We start from the raw sequence: 8,150 nt of genomic DNA, 5'->3' as shown, positions 1-8,150 counted from the left end.
AATAACATTCAATAACAGTGAACAAGCAATGAATATAAATTTCTCTCTCTCTCATTTTTTATTAAAATAATTTTATTCAATAACAATAATGCCCAAAATCTCCCTCTTTTTTGTTTTCTAGCTTTTTTGCCCCAGAAATTATGAATGCCCTTACATAAAATTAAAACCTTTTTCCCAAAAAGGAGGTTTGGCTCAACAAATTAAACATTAGATAAAACTTATTTTATCAGAGATGATATCATCAGCTGTCAACAATCATTTGGTGAAATAAATTTTCATACATTTTTCTTTGGAGATTTGATCATTTTTGTATATACATGTATCTTTATATAAAGCTCTTCTTCTAAAGGAGGTAATTAAATTTTGAAAATGGCCACAACCACCCAGTCCTCTTATATGTTTTAATGCTAATATATCACATCACAGAACAAGCATTACTTTTATCAGGTAACGTAAACTTCACCATCTGAAAATCTGTCCTCCCCATAGTCAACACTCAGTCTCATGGGGTGCCTCACACTGGCTGTGTCTTTTTTGACCCTGCTATTGTCTTGTCCCCCTTCTGACCTCCTAAGGAGTGTCTGAATGAGTTACCTCCCTTTTGTGATGCAGATCGACTCAGAGAGAGGTCGCTTAATCGTACTGTCCGAGTGTCTACTGGACACGACTGTCTGGTCGTTTGCTGGGAGAGGAATTCAACACTGTCAGACAAAGCCATACTGTCACTCCTAAAGGTCGCCTTTCTGTCTTCGATGGCCAAAACCAAACGAGATTCCAAATTCTTTATGTTCTTTTGTCTTTTCTGTTCCAACTGTTCCATGAAGGGACTTCACCTTTGAAATAATCAATTAAATTTTCAAGAAATAAAGACACCCCATAGACTAAACAGAACTGGAAAGTTTTAAAATTAGCTTGCAAATATAGAAATGGCTCTTTCAGAATTACAAGTTTTTTTTTCAGAAACGAGCTCGATAATGAGGGTCATTCAGAAGATTTGCTGGCTCTTCCATTTATTACTCTTACAGATGTCAAATAGTTTGTTCTTTAAGTAGAAATTATTTGTGACTTCTTGCTTGTTTATATCATCAAATATTTTTTCTTTGAATGGCCTTATCTACACATCTATGAGACCTGTTCGTCTAGCTTGTGTGCCATAAGTATCTCCTTGGCTGTACTGTTAGAGGAAGCTGCAGCCAGCTCAGCTCGGTACTTCTGTACTGTAGATTCCACAAACTGTCTGTTTCTCCAGTATTCCACGCTTAGCTATCTCCCTGAAACAAATGACATTCAAATAATTTACATACATTGTATAACTATCTTAGACTGTTATGTATCAATATTATTTTATATTAGATAAGTGTCTTTGGAAAGTTAAACTGTGACAAGTGAACATGCTCATTAAATGGAAATACAAGATAGGTGAACACCCTTTTTGCTCTGGTTTGGGGTCTCTTTTTTGAAATCAAGTTTATCAATTTGAGTTCTATATTTTTGGCGTTTAAAATTCTCAGGTAGGCAAGCTTGTGCTCTAAGTTTCACAAAGTGAAATGTGTCTCAAATTTTAGGAAACTCAATTGAGAATTGAGGGAAATTTGAGAAAATGTCCTACTTCTGCACGCTCTCATGGCCTCTGTGTAAGCTTTGAATCAAAGTTAGTGCTGGTTTTAATACAAGTGTCACCTTATGTTCTTAACTACAAACTTTCACAATTTTATGTTCTGATTTCTGAATATGTTCTGACATCAAGAGGCTAGATTCTGCAGTTACCATACCTTGTCCTTTTCTAAATCAATTACTTTGATAATGACTGAATAGGTGCAGAAACTACATTTCAAGTTTTCATTACTGTAACAAAATGCTATAAACAAGATGTTTGAAAATGTTTTCACAAGCATCCATTTCCTCAACCAAAAAATATTTTGAAATTAAACCATCAAACCATATTTACCATGCTTAAACAGTGATACATTCAAGAACCTAAGTTCATATTGTGCAAGGCTAAATGATAGATGACGAAAATATACTAAAAAGTTACTTACAGCTTAAAACATTTTTGGCTAAAGTATGAAGTATGAATAATTACTTTTAAAGTAATTGCAGTTAGACAGAAATATCATTCAAATCACAGACACCAAACTTCCTTTTATAAATTGCCCCACTCCCACCCCTCGTACTCAGCTTGTACTTGCAGCAGGTCAAAAATTATTTAAGCATGTTTGATGCCTGTGGATAAGATTAGCACAATTTTACATAATCTATTAATAGTAAATCCATGGGAATTGCAGAGTCTGAATTGATGCATTACATAATATCTTATTCAGAATCAAATACCCAGAGCAGTATAATTAGCAGAGTTGATGTATTTCAGACCCAATACTAGTAAGTTAATCAGAGATATGTAGAGTGTTATAATTAGGAGTAACATACCAGTGTCTGCGTGCTGTGGATGAAGGGTCTGATTTCTCCTGGGCCTCCTCCAGTCTCTCTTTATTGTTCTCCAACTCCTCCTTCTGTTGCTCAAGGTCCTGTTTGTATTCAATCAAAACATCGCTTGAATATTATGTGATTTGTTTTTTTTTCTTTTACAAAATACAGAGTTGAACTTAATTAAAATTATTAAAAAGATGAGATTTGCTTTGGAAACTGTTTCTAGAGAAAAAATGCTGAATAAGTCATTAGAAAGAAAGAGAATTCTATTTTCCTGTGGCGATTTTCTGTTGTTATTGGCAGTGATGTTGCCACAGTGAGAGGCTAGAGATTTACATGTCGGTTTTAATTCTTTATCCTTTTCTATTCCTGTATGTTTTGTCCTACCTCCTTAAGATCCTTTAAATTGTGGTTGTCTTACCTTTTAAAAATGTTGTAAACTCTTTTATCTTAACTTCTTTAGATCCTGTAAACTTTGTTGGCTTACTGGCTAATAGTTCCGTTAGCTTAATTGTCTTAGAATCTCAGATCCTGTAAACTTTGTTGTTTTACTTCCTGATAAGATACTGTAAGCTAAATTGTCTTTTTCAAGATCCTGTAAACTCTATTTTGTTTCTAGATTACAGACCTTGTAAAATATCTTGTTTCCTTTAGATACTGTAAACTCTTGTTAACCACACTTTTGTCCTGTAAACTCTGTTGGCCTACTTCCTGTAGATATTTAAACTCTTTTGGCTCTACATTTCTCGTTATATTTTGTGAGTTCTTTTATTTCACCTCATCAATATCTTTTAAATGCTGTTGTATACTCCCTCTAGATCCTGTGTACTCGGTTACTGTACCTTATGGAAACAAAAACTATTTGTTCCCCCTTCTTACTGGTATCTGTAAGCTCTTTCGTCTTGCCTTCTGTAGAGCCTGTTAACTCAGTTGCTTGACATCTTATTGATCATGTAAAGTGTGTTGTCTTCCTCCTTCTAGATCCTGTAAACTTTGTTGTCTCACCTTTCTATACCCTGTAAACTCTGTTGTCTTACCTTTGATACCCTGTAAACTCTGTTGTCTTACATTTCTATACCCTGTAAACTCTGTTGTTATACTTCCTCTAGATCCTGTAAACTCTGTTGTGTTACCTTTTTTAAATCTTGTAAACTCTACTGTCTTACATCCTGTAGATCCTGTGAACTCTGTTGCGGTGATCCCTCCTTGATACAATCCTACTAACCCTGTTGTTTTACCATTGCTGTATCCTTTAAAATCTATTGTCCCACTTCTTGGAGATCTGTACTATTTGTTGATCTCCACCCACGAGATCCTGTAAACTCTGTAATCTTATCCCCTTAAGGTCCCGTAAACTCTGTTGTCTTACCTCCTCAGATCTGTAAACCCTGTTGTTTTACATATACCTCTAGATCCTGAAAACTCTGTTGTCCTACCTCCTCTAGATCCTGTAAACTCTGTTGTTAACCACCTCAAGATCCTGTAAACTGTTGTCTTACCTCCTCAGATCCTGAAACCTGTTGCTAACCACCTCAAGATCCTGTAAACTCTGTTGTCTTACCACCCTAGACCTATAAACACTGCTGTCTCACCTCCTCAACATTCTGAAAACTCTGTTGTCTTACATTACCCCCTTTAGATTCTGAAAACTCTGTAATCTTATATCCTAAAGGTATTGAAAACTTGTTGTCTTACCTCCTCAGATCCTGTAAACTCTGTTGTCGCTTCACACATCGTGCTTGTCGTTATCTAGAACAGACTCCAACTCTTCTATCAAAAAGAAGTTTTCTATTTGGTGTCTTATCTTCAGGTTTTTTTTAGCTCTTTTGAGCCAAAGGCTCAAAGAGCTAATGCTATGGCCATTTGTGCGGTGTGCGTAAACTTTTTAGAATATGGGCCATAACTAAAAAGCCCTTGGCCAATCAGTCCAAATTTGTCACAGGGTATCCTTGGCCCAAGAGCTACCATTTATATTAAAATAAGGGTTGGGCCCTTAAACAAGGGGAGATAATCAGGAAAACACAACCAAAAGTACGGGTTGCAAAAAAATCTTCTTCTCCATAACCACCAGGCAGATTTTCACCAAACTTACATACAAGGATAGGATATGTCGAAGATTAAAATTTGCACAGGGAATTACCCTGGGGCAAAGGGCGTGGTCTCAAGGTCACTTCAAAGTTGACCTAAATTTACAATTAGTAAAAACGTGTATATTTTGCCTACTATAAGGACTAGGATCATCAAATCGTGTAAGTTGATGCATCTTACGATTTCACATCATGTTAATAAAAGAGGTCAGGGTGACCTCTTTTTAAATTTTGCTAGGATTTGTTTTCAAATTGATTTGAAGGCATATTTTGGACAATATGAAGGCCTATGATCATCAAACTTTGTCAGTTGATGCATCTTGGGTCCTCAACAATGTCAACTTAAAATTAGGTCAATGTAACGTACTTTTTGAACTTTATGACTTATTTTTTTTTATAACTTTAAAACCCCATTATTTAGACACAGGGAGGTTTAGAATCATCAAATCTTGTACTTTGATGCTCTTGGACCTTAAAACATACTTATAAAAAGTAGGTCACTGTGACCTATTTTTTAATTTTGCCGATATTTGTTTTCAAATTGTTTAAAACGCATAATTTGATTCCCTTCAGACCTAGGATCATCAAACATGGTCAGTAGATGCATCTTGGGTCTTTAAAAAATGTCGCCCAAAAATTAGGTCACGATGACTTACTTTCGACATTTTATGGCTATTTTAAGTATCTTAGGTATTTATTGGCTAGAATCATCAAACTTTGTCAGTTTATACATAATTGGTTTTGGAAGTACAACCAAAAGTAAGTCATGGTGACCTACTTTTGACATTTTATGGCTTTATTTAAGATCTCCGGTACTTATTGGCTTAGAATCATCAAACTTTGTGAGTTGATGCATCTTATTTTGAAAGTAACCAAAAAGTAGGTCATGGTGACCTACTTTTAATTTTTGTGGTTATAATCTCTGGTACTTATTGACCTAAAATCATCAAACGTTGTCATTTATGCATCTTGGGTTTTCAGAGATTGTAAAAAAAGTAGGTCATGGTGACTACTTTTGACATTTTGTGGCTATAATTAAGTATCTCTGGTATTATTGACCAAAAATATCAAACTTTAGTTGATGCATTTTGGGGTTTTTTTAGATTGTCCCCAAAAAGTAGGCACAATACTTTTGACATTTTATGGCTATATTTAAGTATCACAGGCACTTATTGGCTAAGAATCATCAAACTTTGTCAGTTGATGCATTTTGGGGTTTTAGAGAATTGACCAAAAAGTAGGTCACAGTGACCTTTTTTAAAATTTCCCAGGTACGTATTAGTTAGAATCATCAAACTTTGTCAGTTCAGGCACCTTGGGTTTTCAAAGAACTCAAAAAAAGAGGTCACTGTGACCTACTTTTGACATTTTATGGCTATATTTAATTAATTAATTATCTGAATTTATTGGTCAATCAAAAACTTTGTCAGTTGAGACATCTTAGGGTTTATTAAATGTCCACAAGAAGTAGGTCATGGTGACCTACTTTTGAATATCTCAGGTACTTATTGCTTAGAATCAAAAAATTTTGTCAGTTTAGGCATTTTGGGGTGTTTAGATAACGTTGACCAAAAAGTAGGTCACCCTGACCTATTTTTAATTTGATGGCAATTTTTAATTATCTCTGGTATAATTGGCTTAGAATGTCAAACTTTGTCTTTGATGCATTTTGGGGTTTTCAGAGAATGTTAAAAAAAAAGTATGTCATGGTGACCTACTTTTGAATACTCAGGATTATTTAATTAGAATCATCATTCTTTGTCAATTAATGTATCTTGAGTCCTCAGAAAATTTCAATAAAAAGGTATACTTGACCTACTTATGATTTTTTTAATATTATAATATCTTCAGTCTTAACTGGCTAAATATTATCAAACTTTGTAAGTTGATGCATTTTGGGTCTTATGATACTAATAGAGTTGGAGGCTTCTAATAGAAGTGATAGATTGTACAATTTATCAAAAGAGGATTCAAGGCTCTTGGGCCTATTGTTTAAAGTTCTTCACTAGTAGATGTGGAAGAAAATGTTTTGTTTGTTTACTCAATTTTTTTTTATTTCAGCTCTTTTTTTGTTTCTAATCTATTATCTCTTAACTTTGGAGTTTGCAAAAATTTGCAATCCCCCCTTTTTTTTTAAATTTTCCCGGGTGCATGCTTGTGTCTATATTCAGTAAGGAGAAAACCTGTTTTTTTTCTCCCCCCCTACCCCCTTTTTACTGTTCTACCTTAAAAGTTTTTTGATTTTGGAGTTTGTATTTGTAATAAACATTTTTACATTAGTTTATGGGTTGTGTATTTGTTTTTGTAATCAGTAGTGGGACAGCCTGTTTTATATCCCCTCCCTCACCCCTTACCCTTGTTGGTTCTCCCGACTGACCAGACGTTGAGACAGGTCATCCTCTTTTTCCAGATCTCCTTCTCTCTGTCCAGCTGGGGTTTTTTCTTCTTAGGTACGTCATATCCGCCTAGATTTTCAGTTTTGTTTTCCAGTATTGTTCCCCGGAGTCCCTCCCAACCTTCAAAAAAATTAAAATGTAGAAAAAAAAAAAGGGGGGGGGGGGGTATCCCTACGGCTGTGATGTGACCTATCTAGTTGATCTATCTAGTTAAAGTTACATGAGATGAATTGTGGTAGAATGGTCAACCCAGCATGGGATGGTGCATGTATGTTTCAAGATCTTTAAAACAGTTTCTTACATTGTGCTGTATCCATTCTTTATTTCGATGTTGTTTTCTTTGTCCCTTTCTACGTTATCTGTATTGTTAAGAAGGTCTTTGACCTGGAAACTGAAAAATCACGACATAAACGTTAACTTTGGAACGTGTTCATTGTTGTAAGAATTCTAATCGAACAAACGGTTAAATTTTATGCAGTTACTAATAATAAACATGCAGTTGTGATCTCATTTTTAATATCGAAATCACGTGATACCTCTTGCTGGCACATCTGTCTAAACTGGAAGAGCTCCCTTTAATTGAGCATTTCCATTCGGAACATTTTGCGGCATTCTGCAAGAGCGTCATAATCCGAATGTTTCTGAAATAGTTTTTAAAAGGGCGATGACATATAAAATATCTCCACATGCTTTTTCATTAAGGATGCTCGACTGATTTAACTCTTTAAATGTCCAGGTTCTCTCTTTACAGTTAATAAAAAAAATTTGTTTTAAAAATATGAACTAATTATAAGAAATCAGAAAGCATCAAATATACTCTTTTCACTTGTCATAATAAATTAACATTGTCCTACCCTTTTTTTTTTTATGTGATCATGTTTGGCTTTTAGTATGTTTGTTATTCCTATTAATGGCGATTTCTCCATTTGTAGTTGTCCCCTTGAAAAAAAGAGACCAACAAGCAATTTAAAAATTTTAAAATGTATTGACTTTCAAACTAAAGGGTTTATTATCGGGGAAAGGGGGGGGGTGGATGGCGGGGGATTGGTGGGGTTAAACCCAGTAAATGAATGACTTTTTATACACATGAATAAGAGATTGATTATTTATGTTGTTTAAGTCCATCTCGAGAATTTTTCACTCATATGGAAACAACACCATTGCAGGTGGGAGCTGCAAATTTTTGCCCTTTCCGGCAATCAGGGATGTTAGCAATGCCAGCACCTACTGCGACACCGGA

General features: G+C 34.9%; 1 pseudogene; it reads right to left on the bottom strand.

The window, feature by feature from the left end:
* Positions 1 to 415: 415 nt before the first annotated feature.
* Positions 416 to 7,551, bottom strand: LOC134278858 (uncharacterized; annotated as a pseudogene).
* Positions 7,552 to 8,150: the final 599 nt, after the last annotated feature.

This window comes from Saccostrea cucullata, unplaced genomic scaffold (assembly GCF_032062105.1).
Source record: "Saccostrea cucullata isolate Sc308-1 unplaced genomic scaffold, CSIRO_AGI_Scuc_v1 ctg14735, whole genome shotgun sequence".
NCBI lineage: Eukaryota > Metazoa > Mollusca > Bivalvia > Ostreida > Ostreidae > Saccostrea > Saccostrea cuccullata.
The sequence above is the reverse complement of the archived record's forward strand: the minus strand, read 5'-3'. Positions and strand labels throughout refer to the sequence as shown.